Source organism: Melopsittacus undulatus, chromosome 16 (genome assembly GCF_012275295.1).
Source record: "Melopsittacus undulatus isolate bMelUnd1 chromosome 16, bMelUnd1.mat.Z, whole genome shotgun sequence".
NCBI classification, from domain to species: Eukaryota; Metazoa; Chordata; class Aves; order Psittaciformes; family Psittaculidae; genus Melopsittacus; species Melopsittacus undulatus.
In genome coordinates this window covers 2,907,386-2,928,140 of record NC_047542.1, presented here as the reverse complement: position 1 = coordinate 2,928,140, position 20,755 = coordinate 2,907,386, and the positions used below count along the sequence as shown (strand labels likewise).

The window sequence follows — 20,755 nt, the reverse complement described above, 5'->3', positions numbered from 1 at the left end:
CACTGCTCCCAGTTGTGCAAGACTTCCTCATACTGGTGAGCTGGTGAATGTCCCACAAGGAGTAACAACTGAAAGTTGGCCAAAAGAGTAAAAAGATACCAAGATGTGTCACTGTAGCTCAATAGCATATGTGAGGAAGCTTCTGTTGTCTTGACCAACCTGACGCAAAGAAAATACCTTAAGTGGTTTGATTTTTAACAGATGCCCAAATAGGCTCTGCTTTGTTCCTGAACCCAGGACATCTCTCTGTGGTATAGTGACTGCATGGATACCCTTTCAAAGCAATCTTCTTCTGTTGTGTTAAAGATGTTGCTTTCTTTGTTGCTCCTACCTCTTTAGGGAGGAGGAGGAAGAAGGGAGAGGAGTGAGAAATGCAGGAGAGAAGCTTCTGTCAATGTAAATCTATTGTTGATAATTGCATTTTTAAAATCTCAACCTTCAGCTGAACACTGATAAAAGTGATGACTGTGAATTATGAGCTGTTCCACTTACCTTCATGTAGTTCTTATATTGTTGTGATACTTGAATGTATTTTTATACATCTTTTGGAGCTCTTTTAATGTGCATGTGGTTCCTGTGGCCTTCATTTGCTTTAGGAATTCTTATAACTGTGCATCCATAATTTTGTTATGGATATATAGGGCTAGAATAAATTTAAAAATCTCTGTTTTTTTTCCATGTCTCCAAAGTAATTGGATCCATTTTTCCATTATTCTGTTTCTAGGCCAGGATAATGCAACAAATAGTGGTATAATAATGAAGCAATCTCAGGAGTCGAATGGACTAGTTTTGTGTGTGCAGAGGTGGGTTCCATTCAGAGCTGTTAAGCTGCTCCCTCAACCTGCTGTGGCACTCACACCGTGAGCACACAGAGCAACTGGAGTGGGGTGCAGTATTTTATACCCCGTATGTGTGTGTTCTGCATTGAAATGGACTCCAGATGATGGGTGTAGGGAATCCAACCCCAGAGTTTCTTATTTCTGCATGCAAATGTCTGACAGGATCAACTCACAGAGGATACTTCTTCATTTAGATTTGATTTAGTTTTTATTTCTTGATTATCTTCTTAACCATTTAGAGATGTAATGGCAGCCATGAAGATAGCTCAGAAGGAAAAGCAGATTGGAATAGCAGTAAATACTAACAGGAAGAGCTGAGCTCTTAAATACATATACCTAAAACCACAAAGTGACAACCCTTGGTTTTTCTTGCCAGGCTTAGCTTTTTCCTCCCAATCATGGAGCTTTGCTTGGAGCCAGCAGGTGTTGTAACTGATGATTGTATTTATTTGCTGTGGCAAAAGGATGGCAAATCAAGATGGATATGTTCCCACCTGTCTGAAGTGACAATTTATCACCAAATATTCTAATGGACCAAGCATTTGCTAAAAGAGGGTAATTGTTTGGATGTGAAACTTGGCTTTCTTGATGCAAGGGATGGATGATGTGTCAGGTTGTAGACAAAGTATAACATCATATTATGCTAATTCTTGTCATGCTTATACATGTAATCTGATAGTATAAAACAATGTGACTATCTAACATGTAGAAGTAGTGTCTCTTACTAATTTTATGGGGAATGCCCACTACTAATTCAGAGGGTGAGAGTTGTACAGAGGCAGTCTGTAGCAGAACAACTATATTAAGAAAGCTAATGATATCAGGTGGAGTACTGGGTTAGCTAGCTCTTGATATGGCAAACTCTAAGCCACCCAGTTCCTGCACAGGTAATTCAGTGCTGTTTTATGTGAGGAGATGGTCTCTTCCTCCCAGGAAAACGCATTGCAGATTTCTTCTGGAAGTACATGAATGATATAAGAAGAAGGTAGCGTTTTCCTTAGGAGGCATTTGTGAGAGGAACACCAAAGTTCCTGGTGAGTTGATGAGCATAATGTTAAGGACAGAGCTAATATGCAGATGGAGGAGCTCTACCTTTGTAAAATGCCTTTCACCACTTGCCAGAGTAGCAAATAAATGTTTGATTGCCATTAAGAAGGTAGTTCCAGCTTGCTAATGTATAAGTAGGAAGATAAATGATCAGTGTGTGGAGCAGGATCATCTTCTGAATCCCTGTAGTTCAGCATGTTCTCCTCGCTAAGCCTTTTAATCAGCCATCTGGATAGGGCGGACTGGGTTTGGAGAGTAAGAAAAGCCTGGCTCATCATGGAGGGTATTACAGCCATAAAATTCATGCACCTTTGATGGGAAGCTGCTGGTGGCATATGTTATCTGTGGCTGTTGAACACACATTTGATTCGGAATACAACCATGGGGTTGTCAAGGATTTGATTGTTCTTTCTACGCTGCCTGAGGAGTGTTAGACCCTATTGTTGTTGACAATGCACCTCAATTAGGTCTTAAAGCTAAAATTGGTAGTACATGCTCTGTGAAATTGGAGGAGCTGTGGTGGATTCCTCAGGGAACTCAGCTGCTTGATTTAGGCTTAAGGATGATGTTTCTCCACGAGGGAGTCACCAGTCACAATAATTACATTGCTGTCTTCTCATAATATGATTTATTTAGATGTTGCCGTATGAATTAATTCTCTCTAATTGCTGCTCTTCTCACTGTAAATCAAGGTTTCTCGCTTTCTGGAGAGTAGTGAACATGATCCTACACTGAAGTAATTAGTCCAATTAGAAAGGCAAGCAGATGTGGAAAACCAATTACTTTCAGGAATATGGCTGCTCCTATGTAGTCCAAATGCCATTCAATCAAAATGCAATAGTAGTTTAATAAAACTTTGTTTTATTTGTAAGCTCTATCCAGCATTAAGACTTCACAGTCTCTTTTGGAGAAGGCAGTTTGGGCTGGCTTTGGGGGTGCTGAGCTTGCTTCTGACTTAACTTCTGGTTTACAGTTCCCTGAGAGAAGACACATGGAGAGATCACTGTGAGCAAGGGCAGGATCCCCTTCCCTCTTGGAGACACTGAGCTGCAATGAGAACGAAATGAGTTTAGCATTCATACACTTGCCAAGGAAATAATCCAGCAGAGAATATTCCAGTAGAGATGGAAATGGGTCATTACACTTGCACACCCCATTTTGGATGTGAAGCCTGTGGTGGGACTCACCCTGAGGCTAAAACCACATCAAAGGGATGAAATCCCATGGGTGCTTCGCAGAGCTGGGTTGGTGCTTGTTGTTTCCCAGTCATCTGGGACCCGGCACAAACTGGGCAGCAAATGCCCATCAGCATCCAGATCATGTCCTGACCCAAATAACTTAAGAGCTGCTGTTGTATTAGTTGTGCTGGGGATGTGAGAGCCCAGTCTGTCACTGGAGTACTCTACATGGAGCTGGACACATCAGTTTCCCTCTCTCATTTTACAGCTGAGTTCTGCAGAATTTACCAGCAGCAACAAGGTTCCCTCACTCTGTTGACCTCATTGTAGTTGTTAAATGCAGCCTCAAGTCTCTGCTAAGAGAGAATGGCCACCAAGCTGCAGCCAGCACTTGCAGTCATACTACATCAAAGCAATTCTGCAAAGCTTTAGTCTAATGAAGATTTCCATTAGACAGGCAGGAGCCTGTGTAGTTGGAAGAGGTGGTTCTGTGTTCCTATGCCCATCATGTCTCATCCAGTTTGGAAACAGGATTTATTTAGGATGTGCTTTGTTTAGCATACAGGAGTAATCAATAAAGCATCAAGTGCCAGGAATGGAGGGAAGCAAATGCTGGGCACTTGTCCCTGCAATTAATTCCACAGTGCTATTTCGTCACAGCCCAGCACCAGGAGGGGCAGGAGCAGAGAACAGAGCAAACACAGCTTGTCTGTCTGCAGTGGGAGCCAAACAAAGTCAGGATTGTCTCTTTGGGGGTTGTTTTTTAAGCTCTTCATTAAAATACCTGCAGAGGAGTTTTGCTTTGGAGGTTCAACCATCTATTTTGTTCTCTCTGCCGCACAGAAGAGCGTCCTCATAATTGGTCCATTAAAGGAGGTGTTAAAATGTTACCAATTGTCAAAGGCAATTAGGTGTAGCAACCTGTCACAGGTACATTAACAAGACTTCAGGTGCTGGGAGCAAATTGCATTTATGTGGGTGGAAAACAGTTACAATCTTGGGTGGTTGTACAGTTTTGGTGGGCTCTATTTTGCTTTGGGTTCTTGGTTTTAGGGGAATGTAGGTATGTATCAGCACCTGAACTGGCTGCGTTTGTAGGGTCTTTGTTATGCTATGCATTGTATAGCCCTGATTTTGGAGATGCTTGAAATCCATAGCTACTCTTTCCTGGCAGATAATCCATTTTCTAGCCAGACCTGTATATCCAGACTGTTTTCAGACTTGCTCTGGTCCAACAGAGCCAGAGCTTGTGCCAGTTAATTACTTCCCAGGCTAAGAGGTTTTAACAGGTTTAAACTTAAATAGAGGAGATTTAGGTTAGATGTAAGACAGAAGCTCTTCCCTGGGAGGGTGCTGAGGCGCTGGCACAGGGTGCCCAGAGAAGCTGTGGCTGCCCCATCCCTGGCAGTGCTCAAGGCCAGGTTGGACACAGGGGTTGGAGCAGCTGCTCCAGTGGAAGGGGTCCCTGCCTGTGGCAGGGGTTTGGAACAGGATGAGCTCTAAGGTACCTTCCAACCCAAACCAGTCTGGGATTCTGTAAGAATTACAGGTTAGCTTGTGTGCTCAGATCCTTGGCAGGAATAATAGAGCTACTGCTTGGAAATGTAGTAAGAATAAATGCACTGAGGGTACTGTGATTCCCACAGTGAGTCGCATGCAGCAGTAGTGGAAGCATCTCTAATACCCTGCAGCTACTTACTTTTAGTAGCAAATTTAATTAATAACAATATTTGGTGAAAATACTGTGAGGGGAAAAAATGCATGCATCCAGTTCAGCTTCTGCTTATTAGTGCATCTTACGCACTATACATGCAACTTACTGTAGCATAGCTTTAAGTTTTGAATTCACTGAAGTACCAATTTGTCTGTGATTATGGCTTCTATACTTCTCAATAAAGTTCTTGCAGATACTTCTTATTACAAATGGTGAGAATGGTGTTATCTGTGCTCCATGCAGAGCTGTTTTCAGGCAGACCTGCAGTGCCCCAAACTTGCTGCTGAGAATATTCAGAGTTTTAACCTCTGAATGAGTATCGTGGGTTTTATTTCTGGTTCCAATTTTAACAGACAAGATCTGGAGTTACTGACTTGGGGGTGGCCAGCAGCTGTATGCCTCCTGCCAAAGCCCATGGCATGCTGCCCTCCCCTGCAGCTCCCAGCACTGTGATGCTGAGAGACCACAAAAGGGTGGAACTATCACATGGGCCCATAATTACCACTCTTTGTTCCTTCTCTCTTCCTGATGTATTAGATGCCCTCCCTGCAAAGAGATCTGTGATTGTGTGTATGTGCACACGCGTGCTTGAGGGTGGTGAAACCTTAATTGTATGTTATTAAAATATTATGATTTTTCCCCCTTTCCAAGCTGTAGCAACGTGCAGCACCTCCCTGATGCCTGGTGCAGCTGCCTTTGACTGGCACTTGCAAGGTTGTCCTCCAGGTGCTGCAGCAGAAGTCTTTTGACACAGTGTCAGTAATTAAGTGTACAATTAAGAGAATGTCTGCAATTAAGTTCAATCAGTCAGTCAATCAAAGCTACATTTGTAAAGGGTTTCTAAAGGGCCTCTTATCCAAACCTCCCCTCAGCTTCAGAGCTCTGCGAAGTTAACACCACACGCAAGGCAATGTTTATCTGAAGCAAGTCAAAGAAAGGGCTTGTGAAGTTTGTATGGAGGCCTCTCTGCCTCCTGGATAAACATTTCAGGAAGGAGTTTAGGCACAGCATCGAAATGCAACTATTAAACAGGTGGAAAACTGCTGGCTTTTCTAGGTGTGCCCCTGGTCTTTCAGCTTGGCTCAACAGTATCCTCACCTTCCTATGGGAAGGACTCAAGGACAGAGGTTTTGCTGGGTTTGTGCCGTTTCAGGCATCTTGTAGCTCATGCCAGTGGTGTTATTTGACAGGGAAACTGGAGTGGCTGTGTGCTTGCTGCTTTTTTGCTGTGCAGTAAGCACATCTTGAGTGAAAGCATTGCTCTGCTTGAGGTAGTTATATGTAATGGTTTACCTCACCTGTGCCAGTTACAGCTTAGACTGTGCTTGGGGTGTTGTACTGCACCTCAGCACAGCAGATACTTGCACATGCAGAGGATTCTGTTGTGGCTTCTGAGCCAAAGCCCTTGCTGGGAGTCGAGCAGCTCACATTTCCCAAGGTGAAATAATGAAGCTGCCAGTGTCAAAGTGCTTGTTTGTGGCTTGTGTCTTTGTAACTGGAGTTTCAGCAATGCCATCTCTGAAGTCAGAGCAGTTGGTGTGGTTCTTGTTCTTGCTAATGTGCCCTTTTTGAGAGTGATGTTTCTCCTGATAGACTCGGCTACCATGTTTCATAGAATCATAGAATCCCAGCCTGGCTTGGATTGGAAGGGACCTCAAAGCTCCTTCAGGTCCAACCCCTGCCACGGGCAGGGACACCTTCCACTAGAGCAGGATGCTCCAGGTCTGTGTCCAACCTGGCCTTGAGCACTGCCAGGGATGGGGCAGCCACAGCTTCTCTGGGCACCCTGTGCCAGCGCCTCAGCACTGGAACAGGTTTGTCTGGTTCATTTTCTGTGCACTGTGAAGTTGATGCTGAGGCTGTTAGTAACCAATGTTTCAGGTATGACCCAAATCAACCCATTTCAATGGGCTTTTCTGGTTCCCCCTCACCAAGTTGCAGTGACAGATACTGTTCAGGACTTGGTATGGGTGAATAGCAGCAGAAAAGGGCATAGGGGTGTAAGTTGTTCTATACTCATAAGCTTTGTGTCATTATGAGCGGGCCTATAAATACGTGTGGGGAGTTGCAGCTAGAAAAAGGCTCTGTTCATCTGTATGGGTGTACCCTGGTGGTGAGAAGGCCCCTTTGATTTACCAAGCTTTAACATAATGCCCCAAGACCTGGTGCTGGCAGCACCAGGAAGCTGTGTCCAAATGCATGAACAAGGACTACTAGCTGGTACTTTTTTGGCTGTTTCACTTTGATCTCATTCCTTTTGTGTGAAAGTAAGTTTTTGTCTGAATTGCCAGCTCTATATCATCAGTTTCTTTCTAAGGTCTGGAAATATTCAGTCTTCAGACTGCTCATATTACTCTAAGGGGTAACTTGAGTTTTTCCTGTCTCTGGTACTACATCAGTGTGAGCAACAAGCCATGGTTCCTTTGATAAGGAGCTTGCATTTACATAGCACCTGTCATCTCTTAAAGCAGTCTTGCTGACTGCACAATGTATTGACACAGACTTGTCCAGAGCAATGTGTTTCTCTGGCAGTTTGGCTGCTGTCTCATTATATTCATTGCTTTAATGTATGGAAAGCTGTTAGCCAAAGTGTCCTTCACTTGGGGGGGAAGAACAAATGACTAAGTAATATATTGCTTGTAGGGCTGTAAATATTATTCCCTAGCATATCATTAATGCCCAACTGTATTTCTGTCTTCATCCATAGAGCTCACAGTGCCCTACAAATGAAGGCCTCTCATGCCTGCGAAGCTGAAGCCAGCGGGGGATGATGGAAGAGGGAGAAAGTGGCGAGGGCAGCATCGTGGAACTGCAGCAGAACCAAGGAGTTGCCCAGCACAGGCTCCTTCCCTCTGGCCCTGTTGCTGCCCAGGCAGTGGGAAGGTGAGTTCCCTTTATTTTATTACCATAATCTGGAAAATAAGCAAACTTGTGCATTTTCATCTGTTTATGCTTCACATGTGGTACTTGATCTCTTGCATTTCACTCTGTCTCACTAAAAGATGACGGGGAAAGCCCCCAGTTTGTTGCTGGTGTTCTTGTTACCCCCCACCATCAATCACCACTGCAAGGCTAAGGAATGGCTTGCTAAGGTCTTAGTTCTGGGATGCCCTGAAGAAAAATACTTTAGGAAAAGATCTCAAGAGTTGTTGTTTGGTTTTGGGTTTTTTTCATTAGGTATTTCAAGATACCCACAGAGATGGAGTAGCAGATGGGTAAGAAAGTACAGAAAACTGAAACAGGATAAGGTTGGCTAGAGTCTGGTCTGAAAATATGTTGTGGTCCTGTTGCACTCCTTCTCAAAAGAAATAATTACAACTTTAAAGCATTAAACAGGGGAATTGTTTTTTGTAAGATACCCAACACAAGGTGTGGGTTATGTTGAAGAACAAACCTGGAAATCAATGCTGGAACCTTTGACAACTCGCACGGCTGACTGGCAGAGCTCAGCACCACTGTACATGGAAGCTGGCTGTTGGCTTTCCAGGGAGCAAACCCTTCACAGGTCTGTGTTGGTAAGAAAAGCCATCAGCAAGTAGTTTTTGAATGCTTTTAAAGTCAGATAGGAGGGGGAAGGAAGGATTAAGCAGGCAGCTGAGAAATAATACAGCACAATAAATTCTTGAAATCTGGTACTAAATCTATCGAAGTAAATAACGTGTCCTTATGGTAGGAGGACATTAGTTGTGTTTTGTTTTAAATTTGCCAGACCTAATTTCTGGGGGCATTTGTCTTGGGGAAGTGAGAACTTTGAAAAGGCAATTACAACTGGTGAATGATTAGTATTAGATGTGACACTTTTATGCATCAAATAGGTTTAGCTGCATTAACCTTCAAGGAATTTACACTGACACCTGAAAAGATCCATCTCATGCTCAGCTTGAAAAATCTAAATTCTCCCTCAACTTAAAGCTTATTTACATTCCCTTTATTATAAAATAAATGGGTCTAAAATGTTAATAGATTTTTGCCAAATTCTGAAGGCAGAGTGGCAGAAGAGTTGGAAGGAACCAGGCAGTGCTGGTGTGAATCTGGAGAGAGATCCTCCAGGGAAACAGTGTGATACCTGTGTGCTGAAACAATGGTACATTCTGGTTTCTTTACTGGATAGACCATCCTAGAGTGAAAGTGCCTGAAAGCGATGAGGTTGCACATCTCATTTATCCACATTAGGGTTTAATTTCCTGTTAATAAGGTATTTGAGCCTTCCAGAAAGCAGATTGTGGTCTTTGTAGGCTTTTAATCTTTACATATTATGCAGAAAGTAAGTACATTCTTAAAATGGGTTCTTACTGTAGCTGTTCAAGAAATGCTCAGGTTACTGAACTGCTGGTGTACTGCTGCTCTCCGTGTCCCAGCACACCCGCTTTGTTTGGATCCATGGTGTATCCAAACTTCCATGCAGTTCCCCTTCTCTGTCAGTGAGAAGCAGTTGCTCTTGTTGCTGATTCATCTCCATGTCTCTTGTGCTTCACTCCACTGAAATCTGGTTAGGTATGAGACAGACTCCGGTGGAATGAAGGACAACAGAATCCATGGATCGTCCTTATTTCACTTGGAAAATGCAGGCGAGTGTGTCATGTGTTAACATACCTTTTAGGGACAGCTGGTACACCTGCATGTGTGACTTGAATGTAGATATGAAACTCTACAATCAGTGCTTATGGGGATCCTGTGGGCTGAAACTTTAATTTGCTCTTTTCCCCCCCATCCCCCTGTGTTTTAGAATGCAGTTTAGTTTTACCTTGTAACAAGTAGCCAGGTACACTTTGTAATGTGGACTGTGGGAACAGCTTACCAAAGGATATGGCAGTTCTCCATCTTTTGAAGGTCTCAAACTGCCAAGAGCTTCTCCAAATTAAATGCTCAAGGCTTTGAGCTTTTATGGCTTTTGCAAGGGAGGTCCAGCGAGATAATCACCATAGTCACTCATGGCCTTAAATCCCTGAATTTGCAAAATCCAAAGAATGTCAGTAGGCAATTTTCTTGTACATGCTGGTTCCTTTTAAAGACCTTTGGCAATAATGAGAGTGTGTTAAGCTACTACTTCCCTTTAGCCTAGATAAGGGAGAAATAATCTCACTTAGTCACAGCCCCACATGATACACTAATTGGAGTCTCCTTGCTTCAGGCTTCTCATAAAACACAGGCGGATAGCAGAGCAAGGAACACACTGCTTGTCCCAACATGGCATTGCCAGGCTGCCACTGCTCATGCACACACTTTAGTGCAGTGGTGAAATGGGTTATATATATTATGTGATTGCCCTGAGGCGCTATGAAGACTCAAATAGTTAAGCTAAGCACTGTCCAAACCCTCTAACAGATGTGTGGCCTCTTCCAAAGAACTTGTAATCTGTGAAAGAGACAAAAATAAAGAGAATTAAGACTGTTAGAAATATTCCCCCCCCAAGAAACATTCCAACCCATCAGCGCAGTAAAGATGCTTGAGATTCTTGCAAAGGAATCTGATTATAGATTGAAATGTATAAGATATATCCATTTTTTTTTTAACCTGTAAAATTAATACTGAAGTCTGAGTATAATGCATATTGTCAGCATTGTGTGTTGTTTCTCAGATAAAGAATTGAAAATGTGGCAGGGAGGTTGGGGGAAATCATCCCTGAATGGCACAAATCCCATGAGTGACATTAAAGTTCACCATATCCCAGGAAGGAATGGCAAATAGTTTCCAGTTTGGGTGGCTTTGCTTCACAGGGACCCAGGTCACAGTTCCTGTCTCTGATGCTTGGGAAAACTGGGTCTTTCAAAGTGCCTGGTGTAATGAAGGCTCCAGTTCAGAGTAGCAGCGTGTTTTGGCAACTCTTTCATGCACATGGATAACTGAAAATTCCCACTTGTAATAGGTTTGTACTTTGCAGCTTGGGAAAAGGTAGGTCAGGATGCAGAGACTTGAACTGGAATGCTTACCTGTAGTTTAACAAAACCCCCTAAAACCCAACCCGCAAACCCCCCCACTATGTAGGTGCTGATAGAGGATTTAACAGAACAAATAGTTCAGGGTGTTTCTCTCTCACTTGTGCTTTTAAATATAAACCTGCTGTCTGTTGCTGCATTGAAGCCTCTCCCTTCATTTGTCAAGACATGTTAAAAGCTTATGGGTAAGTCCTGAGAAAGGGTGGCCCAGGCAGGAACCCATCAACTGAAATTCCTCTATGCAATCCTGGCTTATTTGAAATGCCTTTTATCAGGCAAGTTACAACGGGCTTTAGCACCATAAATGCCTAATGCACAGCTTCCAGCTATTAACCACTTAATGCCTGGAATCCACAAAGCCATATGCCCAAGAGAGCAAATAAACAGTTCAAGGCTTTGTCTTCCTTCAGGAACAGCTCAGATTAAGTAAAAGTGCTTATCAACAACATCTTGCATTAAAACGATGCTAGTAAAAACTTGAAATACAAGTTCCAGGGACCCCCCACCACCAGCTAATTCCCCTTTTCAGTCCTGAACCACCCATGTAAAGTAAATTAAAGGGTACCAGTATGGGGTTTTTTTCATGAGATACCACTTGTTTTTTGCTCCCCCCTGGGAGAAGACTTAAGAGTCAAGCTGCAGTCTTTTGCATCTACCTGAGCAGTAGCCAAGATCTGCTGCATCCTCAGAAGCAGCAAACCTTTAACTAAAGGTCAGATAGAATTGTATTGGACTTCCCTGAACTTTAAAATCAGCTAATTTTCTATGTTTCTTCATAGCGGAGCTAAGAAATAGATGTTCTGAGCCAAAGCCCGTTGCAATTGTTACATTAAATGGACTTTACATTAGGCCTGGTGATTGCAAGCTCCTGAAACTTGCAGTGAAATGCCCTATGTGCTCTCAAAAGTGCCAGTAACTCATAATCCTGGTTAGAAAATACTTAATAACTTGCTTTACTTGAACATAAGCTTGTATTTAAAAGTAAGCATAAATCAAAGTTGCTTTCTGAAGCTCAGATCTGATGCTAAGTGAGACTTCCAGAGGCAACAGTCTTCTGCAACCCCTTCCTTATCCAGGTTTTGTCTGAAAATGACCTTGGTTTGGACCTTTTCTAGGGAACATTCCTACTCAAAGTATCATCTGTTGCTCATTCAAGGGGTTCCATTTTTCTCTCTTCCTCTGGCATTACCTTCCCACTTGTCCAGAGCTGTTGCCTGAGATTAGCTGCTCTTAGTTTTTAAAGGGAAAATAGCTTTGCGTTTCTCTTTTGAGCCAGTTTTACAACATGGTAGTAAGTTAAATTTGTAGTTGGCTTTACCACTGTGCATTGCTCTTGGAGGGGAACCTGTTTTTTAGAGCAGTAGCTGAAGTAGTTTATAAAGCTCATGATTGTCTATGAATGAGAAGGCCTTTGGATGCTTCTCTTGCTGGTACAGAGCAGCCAGCATGAACAAGACATCCACAGAATGGCAAACAAAGCAACCTGAGCCCACTGGCTTCTCTGGTCCTGGAGATAAGTTCTGCCCCTCTTCAAGAGCGAGCTTGCCTAGCTTAATACTTCAGTGTCCGTAGTGCTGCATAGCAGTACAGGCCCTTGAAGGTCAATACCTTAGCAAACCTGTCAAACCAAAGCAAGTTAAAACTTCCCTATAAGGGAAAAACAACAAATACAACTACTTTGTTAAATATTTCACTTTTTCATGATACCGCTGGATAGGTAAGAAAACCTTTTGAGTGATTTGCATAGAAAAGAGAAGAATCAACTGGTTGAAACGAAGCTAAATTCTCATAAATGATGATTTAGATGGCAGCTCACACCTGGTATTCATTGCGCTGCTGTAGATCCAGAGCAAGGCCATGGGTTCTAATAGAATTACACCGTTCTTAAATGCCCGTGATTCTTGCCAGTTTAGGAAATACCTTTCCATGTCTCATCAATTGCTGTGTTGAATAACTTTGTTGTTTCTGACCAACCCGGCTGTGATTCCCTATAGGTATTTTATTGGAAGGGATCTTAAAGGTCATCAAGCCCTAACCCTCTGCCGTGGGCAGGGACCCCTTCCACTGGAGCAGCTGCTCCAAACCCCTGTGTCCAACCTGGCCTTGAGCACTGCCAGGGATGGGGCAGCCACAGCTTCTGTGGGCACCCTGTGCCAGCACCTCAGCACCCTCACAAGGAAGAGCTTCTTTCTCATATCCAACCTAAATCTCCTCTATTTAAGTTTAAACCTATTACCATTTAAGAAGTTTGCATTTTTTTTTCCCGTTAAAAGCCATTTCTTGGCCTAAGTTTCTGCTCGGTGAAGAGCAGCTACATTGATGTTCATAGGGAATGAGCATCTCCTGTATGAAGGATATTAGCGCATCTCGTTACAGCCTCTTTCCCCAGACCCCATCTCCACACCAAGCGACTCCCACAAGGTCCACACACCACATCAGAGCACGTGTTTGTAGCGTTCACTCACCTGTCGTGGTTAACTAGGTACCAATCCTGGCTTGGAACTGCTTTACTTAACTTTAAACCAAAACAAAAATAACAACAGAAAAAAAAAGCCTAAAGGAGACATAAAACAGCTGCTGAATAAGTAAATTCAGGGACTTTTTCTTCCTTTTTTGGTGCTTGTGAACAGAATCCAGCGGTGGAGCGCGGTGCCTGCGCTGAGGGGCAGAGCGCGCAGGGCCCCTTCACACCAAAACAGCTCCGTGGACCTTAAGAAGGCGGCGGGGCGCGGGGGGAGCCGCTCCGCCCCTCCAGGTGCTGCCCGCAACCTTCCGGCTCAGGAGGCCGCGCTGCCCCCCCCCTCCGTGCGCGCAGCCAATGGAACGGGCGGGGACCCCGGCTCCTCCCCTCGCTCCGCGGCCCTGCGCGCTGGCGGAGGGAGCGGGACCCGGGCCCAGCGCTCCCATTGAGGCCCGAGGGGTCGGGCCGTGCTGGGGTCCGGCTGCCCCATAGCCACGGCTGGGCCATGGGGTGAAGCCAGCAGCAAGAGAGGCCTCCTGCGGTTCTGTCCCCAGAGCGAGCATCTCCGGCTGGCCTCTTGCTGCCAACCACTGAAGGATGTGGGATGGGGTCTCTTCCCTTTGAAGTGGTGGTAGCAAAATGGAAAGACCTCGGACAGATCTAGCATCTTCTTTAGCAGGTTCTTTACTGTGAGGGTGGTGAGCCACTGGCACAGGTTGTGACAGTGAGCTTTCTAAAAGCATTAAAACAGAATGTAATTGACCCGTTTGAAAGAGAACATTTTGTCAGCTCAAATTGCCCCATTGTTTTATTTGTCTTTCCCTCTAAGAACCATCTCCCTTGGCTTTTCCAGAGCTGCTAAAGAGATGGGACACGTATTTAAGAGCTACCTCTTGAGTATGCAGTGTGTTGTGAGGTTGGGAACATAATGTAATCCCTGTAAACTAGTAATTCAGGTCGCATGAACCTGCCATGGAGGTGTATCCTTATGAAGAATGTGATAGAAGAACCTGAAGTGCAGGGATGCTGTCAGCATGCTTCTACACAGCGGTTGTAATTCCAGCTCTAAAGGAAGCCAGTGTGTAGTGAGACCCCTCAAGATGCATTGTGCATTATGTGCATCTCCTGAGGCTTGCTTTTTTCTCCCTCTTTTAACCCTTCATCTTCATCCTCCTCTCCTATGGATGCAGGGCTGGACTGTGCCCACCCACCCGGCCAGCCCTGGGCTGGGTCTGCCTTCAGCCTCTGAGTGCTGCTTTGGCAGAGTTCTGCAGGCCGGGCTTGTCCTGCCTGTGCTTTGCATTTGGCCAGAATCCTTCTGGATCTTTTTAAATCTACTACTCCTTATGGGTCAGAATGTTTCAGTTATTTTGCCTTTCCAGTGGAACAGGGTGTAGGTAACTAAGTAAAAAACCATTAAAATAATTGAACTTCTTTATTTCTTTCTATAGCAATAGCAACTTACTATTATTCTTCCGCTGTTTTCCATATGATGACTGCATGGGGATCCTGCTTTCCCATTTGTTTGTTGGGTGAATTGTAGATTTTAAATCCAGGTTGCTTTGGCTGTGACACAGGTCATGAGGTTTGCTGCTTTAATTTTAATGTGCTGAGTTGCACTGAGCTGCAGTGTCCATCCTGACTACCCACAAGTATGAATTAAAACCTCTTTTTGCCACTCTTTTTAAACAGGGAGGTGAAAGTGTCAGTCTGTAAATGTCTGCTGGAATACATCTAGAGAAAAGGAAGTCAGTGTTTTTCATAGGAGAAATATGTACTGAAGGTTATCACTATTCATTGCTTGCTTTTATTTTGTGTGTGAAATCATAAGCCAAACTCTCCACAGTTTTGCACTGCTGCAGTTTGAAGCCAGGGCAGTAGCTCTTTTAGATACAAATCAGTTCTTTATTTGCTCCTGCAGAATAACAAATGCATCTCAAGTTTACAATTGCTATTGTTAAGGACAGATGTGGTGGGACTGGCTGTGGCATGGATAGCTGGACAGGAATGTAATGTTGTTCCATAATACCCAATCACTTCAGCTATCAGTTCCTTAAACTTTCAGCACATACCCGTTAGGTGTAAAAAAACCCAACAAACCAAAACATCATAAAGCTGCTGCTGTGCTGATGGAAATCTGTCATGGGACGAAGGCTCTTCCCCACAGTATCTGAAAGGCACATTCCACTGTTTGGCTTCCAAGGAGGAAACTTGTGTGGTCTTGAAGACTTGTCAGCTTTGACCTCTAAATTTGTCCAATAAACTGAATCAAATGATTTACTTGGTCTGCAGGTTTGAGACATCAAACACAGCAGAGGGAAGCTCAGGGCCATGTCTCCTGAAATTGCCCACTGTAAATTCAGTCCACAAGCAGGTGGAGAATAATTACTTGAGGGTTTTCCCCCGTTTGCCTCCGAAGTTTATTTATGATTGTGAAAAATACCTTAATAAAGCAACTGCCTACATAGGAGTGAGGATTAAATGCAACCCTCAGACTATGCATTCTTAATGTTTCCCATCACTGAACAACGAACCCCAGAGGAACGCTGTGTTTCACGTTTATTTTGCATGGTTTGACTCTGATGTGTAAGCACTGTCCTGCACCCTTTCCCTGTGCAGCACTTACTCTCCCACATGCATAAAATCATCTTGTAACCTTTCTGAAGTGAAGCCAAAAGCCCTTGTTTGATCATAGGGAGTCATCTTCCCCACTCCGCGCTCCTGCAGCCTCCTCCAACAGAGCTCTGGGGAGACCTGTGGCCTTTGGGAGTCGTCTGTGGTGCAGTTCTGCGCAACACTGACATGAGTACATGCATTGTTCAGCCAGTTCACTTCTTCAGCTGCTTCTGTCTCTGTGGAGATGGGATGTGCTGAAGCTTATCGCTGTGAATAGCGAGAAATACTTGCTGCAAAATTAAGACTTAAAGCTTGTAAGAAAGTCTTTGTATTGCAGAACAGTAGAGAAAATGAGAAAGATTGTGACTTGCTTAGGTTTCTTAGAGATTTATTCCTATACCATTGCCTAACCACTTGGTTGAGACTACAGATGTATCATTTGAATTACTAATTCGTTCTTTTTAAAGCCTGCTTTGCAAGTATTCTTGCTCTCTGATGGTAGCTGCTCAGATATATATGTTCTTATTTCCATCACAGCAATACAGGAAACATGTAGTATTTCACCATTTGGAGAAGTTCTGCTCATTCCTGACAGGCAAATGTTTCTGGGATGGCACCTATAGGAACAAGAATAAGACAGCTACTGGATCTTGCAAGGAAAAAGGCAGAACATGTCAAAGTATTTCCAGGGTACTTGACCTGATGTCATTTAGTGTAGATGTGAATTCATTAGATCCTCGATGGCTTGATATAGTCAAAACTCTAATCATGCTTCCCATTCAGCAAGACATCTTGTACAGAGGCCAGTCAACTGCCGACAGGTTCCAGGGGTTTTATTTCAAATAGCCATAGTTGCTCATTTGCAGCTTGCAGAGGAAAGAAAACCGACTCCCCCAGCCTCTTGTCATCCTCACCCCATCCCAGGCTCCATGCAAGTTTCCTTTCTCCCTTTCATTTCCAAATTTAAAACAAAACGCTGCCTCTGTTCTGTTCTCATTTCCCCTTTGGCAATGGGAGTTGGCATGAGCAAGCACACCTGGTTCTGCAGCGTAGTTTAGTATCTGGCTCTTCCACATTAATATATTTGGCTCTTTTCTTCCTTTGGAGGCATCTGATTGAACTGCAGGATGTATCCTGCATCTCTCCTGAGAGCTTGTGAGCCTGCAGCAGAGCATGAGGGCTCCCAGCTCTCCTTGCTGCACCAGCCAGAGAACAGAACTTACTCTGTGCTCAGACTCTTGCAGCCTCTGGTTATGGGGAACTGTGGCACAGCAAATGGGTGGCTGCTCTGAGTGAAGTCCAAATGTGCAACAAGTACCAGGTAGTGTTTCCAAAGTAAAGCAGTTACAGAAAAGCACCTGCGAGGGCCAGGACAGGGTAACTTCTGGGTTCTGTGTTCCCTGCAGGGTGCTCTGTACAGGGGCAGAGGTCTTGCGCTGCTGTTTGCAGCAGAGCTCCTCTCAAACTGAACCTGTGTGCAAATAAATTCAGCAGAAGATTGAGCTTTTTATTCAGTTCCTGGGAAAAAAATCAAAACTTCAGAATCTTTTTATCCAAGTTTGGTTTTGCCATTTTCTTGTTCTCCTCTTTCATCACTTACAAGGTAAAACAATAAGTAGAAAAGGGAAAGGAAGAAAACATTTTCCAGGAGATTTAATTCTGTCTTTGCAGCAGAGAACACTTCCATGGAAATATTTACTTCTTTAAAAGAAGGAAGTTTTAGAGGGAAAATTGCTTGTACATATTTTTTTGCTCGGCTTCACTTGATTGCTTCAGAGGGTACCATTCACTTAAGCCACCCCTGAAAAGAGCCAACAAGCGCTAACCTGCTCTCTGCACTGTTACTTTTAGGTGCCACAGCCGTGTTTCAACAGAGTGCTCAGGGCTCATAAAAGGACGCTGGTGACACATCGCATTAGCTCTGTATTTCCCACCACTGTTTATGGGATGGCAAACTAAGGCTGAGTGTAAGAGTATGCCTGCGGGTGCTGAGGCACTGGAAAGGATCCTTCTGCCCTTCCAGTAAAGTAGAAAATTGAAAACATCACTATTTCTTCTACAGTATTTATTTTGCTGTTTCAGACTTGCACATTCTTGGAGGTATGAAGTATTGACCAGCTAAATCCTGATGTGTTAACCAGGTAGAAGGAGGAAGCACAGCCCTTACCTGTAGATAAGATAGTCTCTCCTGTTGTTTCAGTAACTGCAAGAAAACCAGCCCCCAAGCAGTGTTTATGTGATGCAGGTTTGTGGCAGGGAAGAAGGGGACTTCTGACAGGAACAACTGAAAAAGTACATAAATGTGGGCATGAACAAAATGCCAAGTCTGAAGCTATTGAAGGTATCGTGTTTAAATGAGTTAATACGGACACGAAGCTCCTTGAGAAGACAATGAGGCGCCTCTGTGCCAACGTTCTCATCTCTCACTAGATAATGTGCTGGTGTGTATTAATTCCTGTGTAAGAGCGGTGTTCTCTGCCAACATAGCTGCACCCATCCGAGAGCCGTGCAGGGGCCGAAGCTGCAGCATGGCCATATCCAGTTATACTCTTGCTTTTGGGAGAGGAGACTTGGCAGCTGTTGCCCCATCTCTGCTGAAGCTTTCCAGGGGGCCTCTCATATGGGAAGGGCTTAAATAACCTGTCAATGAAATAAAGATTGGTTATACTTAGAGCCTTGGGACACTGTCTTACTAAAGGTAGCAGACCCTTTCTCCTCTGCCTTTGAAGATCAGACAGAATGGCCATGTTTTAGTTGCTGGAAGGTTACTTGCATTTTCTGTGTCTGCAAGAGGTGAAAGCCTGAATTTTGTAGTAATTCTTGAGTTTCTACTTTAGAACATAACTATGTGCTGTAAAGTTTTTGCTTTGTCTTTAGATCTGTGGGTAAAAACATCAGCATTAGAAGATGGATCAAATGCAAGCTTTGGCTGTCAGTTTATCCCTCCCTGTGTTTGTTACAGTTCTGCAATAACGTGTTGCTCTGTGGCTGGTGTTTGGGAGTCAGCCTAAAAGCCAAACTGCTTTATGCACAGTCCAGTAGATCAGTGTGCATGTGTGTGGCAACTTCCCTGAGCCACATGTGGGTAACTGATGAGACCAACAGTCTTCACATAGCTCAGACTTGTTGCTCACAGGGAGTTTCAGCTGCCAGGTCAGGCTAAAACTCATGGAACAGGCTCTGTTAGTCACAGGTCACTTCAGAATGAAAACCCTCTGTGCACACTTGGGGCTGCACACTTGGGTTGATAGCAAGAAGGCCAAATGTATCACACTGCTGACAAGACTAATGCAACAGTGATTTAAAAATAAACCTTTTAAGCTGATATATGTGGCCAAAAGCCACATAAGGCAAGTGAAAAAGTTTTTGCACCTACCCTCAAAGGGAAAAAGATGATTTTTTTTTTTACTTTTCTGTGAATTTTAGTGCTTTAGTGCCCTTTGAAAGCCCTTGAAGAAGCTTTTGGCATTGTAGCTTATGGGCTTATGGAGGTCTGTACCTCTCCATACACAGATGTGTTTGCAGAGCCCTGGGTTCCCAGGCTCCAGTCTTGCTGCGTGCTCCCTGCTGAATGAAGTAACTGATGGCAGGGGTTCAGAGCTAAGGAGGAGCTGCATCAGGAAGCTGATATAACTGAATCACAGATACATGTCTATAGAGATCTGTGTTATTTATAGTATAAAAATGTACAGAGAAACAGCACAGGGTGGGAAATTAAATTACACAGAACCCTATTTCCTGGAAAATACAGAGGCAATTTTCCTCCCTCTGTTCTGTAGTTTAATACAACGCTCCAAAGTTACATTCCACAATAAAAGGCATTTTAAAGACTAACTCTTGGGGGTGGGAGGGACAGAGGATAACTCATTTTCCAAGGAATCTGTGGACCACAGGCATGATTTGTTTTTAAACAAGGAAACCTATAAGCAATAAAGTCAAGTCTCTTTGAAAGCACTATGGGCATACATGTGTAGCTGCATGAACTGTAAGTCAGCAGGATGTCTGAGGACAAGAAATAAACTCTATTGCTATAAACCTACTGTAACAGGAGACCTGGGCTCAAACATGACCCAAAGCCCCCACCTTCAGCAAGGAGTCAATATCTTGGTTGTTACATCCAAATGAAATGCACTGCCTGCTCTTTTAGAAGGGTTTTTCTAAGAGTTGTTGGGTTTTAGGTTCGTTCCTCAAACAGGTCATTCTTGGGAGGGATGTCAGTGTGCAAACAGAAAAGGAGAATACTCGATTTCACAACTGAGGAAGCGGAGCAGCATGAGGGCAGGTTTGCAGCTGGAAGGGTGATGCTTGAGGTGACAGCACGTTAGTACTCTGGGTGTTGCAATGTGCGAGGCTGATTTGATGGTTTCAGAAGCAGCTTGGTCTGACTTCTACCAGCTTCACACTTAGGGCATGGATGGGAATGGTACTGGCAGGTCTGCATTCTTTGCACACAGCTTTCTCCCAGTTTCCTTGCAGTTCATCTATCTGTGATTCCAGCCAGGGTAGGTTTTGTTTCCTGCAGTGGCGCTTTTGCTACCTTAAGCGTGTGCCAGCATGTTCCTCTTCAAGAGGAATGCAGAGAGTCATGCAGCCATGGCTGTGCCCTCTCTAAATAATGGATTTGGGCACAAACATCTTTCAGACTCCTAATCCTGGATTTACTCTCTTGATGGAGCACAGGTTTGGTGGGAGGTCATAAGCGTTGCTCCGCTGCTTTATACAAAGGGGTATGTCAGTCTTCAGTGGAAAGACTGCCTGTAGTGGTGAAAAGTCTTTGTGTCTCTGTCTGTAAGAAGCAATAATTACATAAAGCAGTGATATGTAGGTCTTAGTTTTCTGGGAAACTTCATGTTCCATGTGAAATGGTGTCCATGGCTGCCATGTGTTTATGCAGTTGCTGCTGTGAGTACATACGTGTTCACAGAGCAAAATGTGTCACAAAACAAAAGCAGTTGTTCTGACTC

The 20,755-nt window shown here is 43.9% G+C and overlaps 1 long non-coding RNA gene across 1 annotated transcript; it reads right to left on the bottom strand.

The window, feature by feature from the left end:
- Positions 1–8,998: 8,998 nt before the first annotated feature.
- LOC115945532 (uncharacterized) lies at positions 8,999–13,385 on the bottom strand. The gene is made up of 2 exons (XR_004079845.2): positions 13,180–13,385; positions 8,999–10,133 (listed from the first exon to the last, which is right to left on the bottom strand). It is a non-coding gene; the product is annotated as an uncharacterized lncRNA (long non-coding RNA).
- Between the last annotated feature and the right edge of the window lie 7,370 nt (positions 13,386–20,755).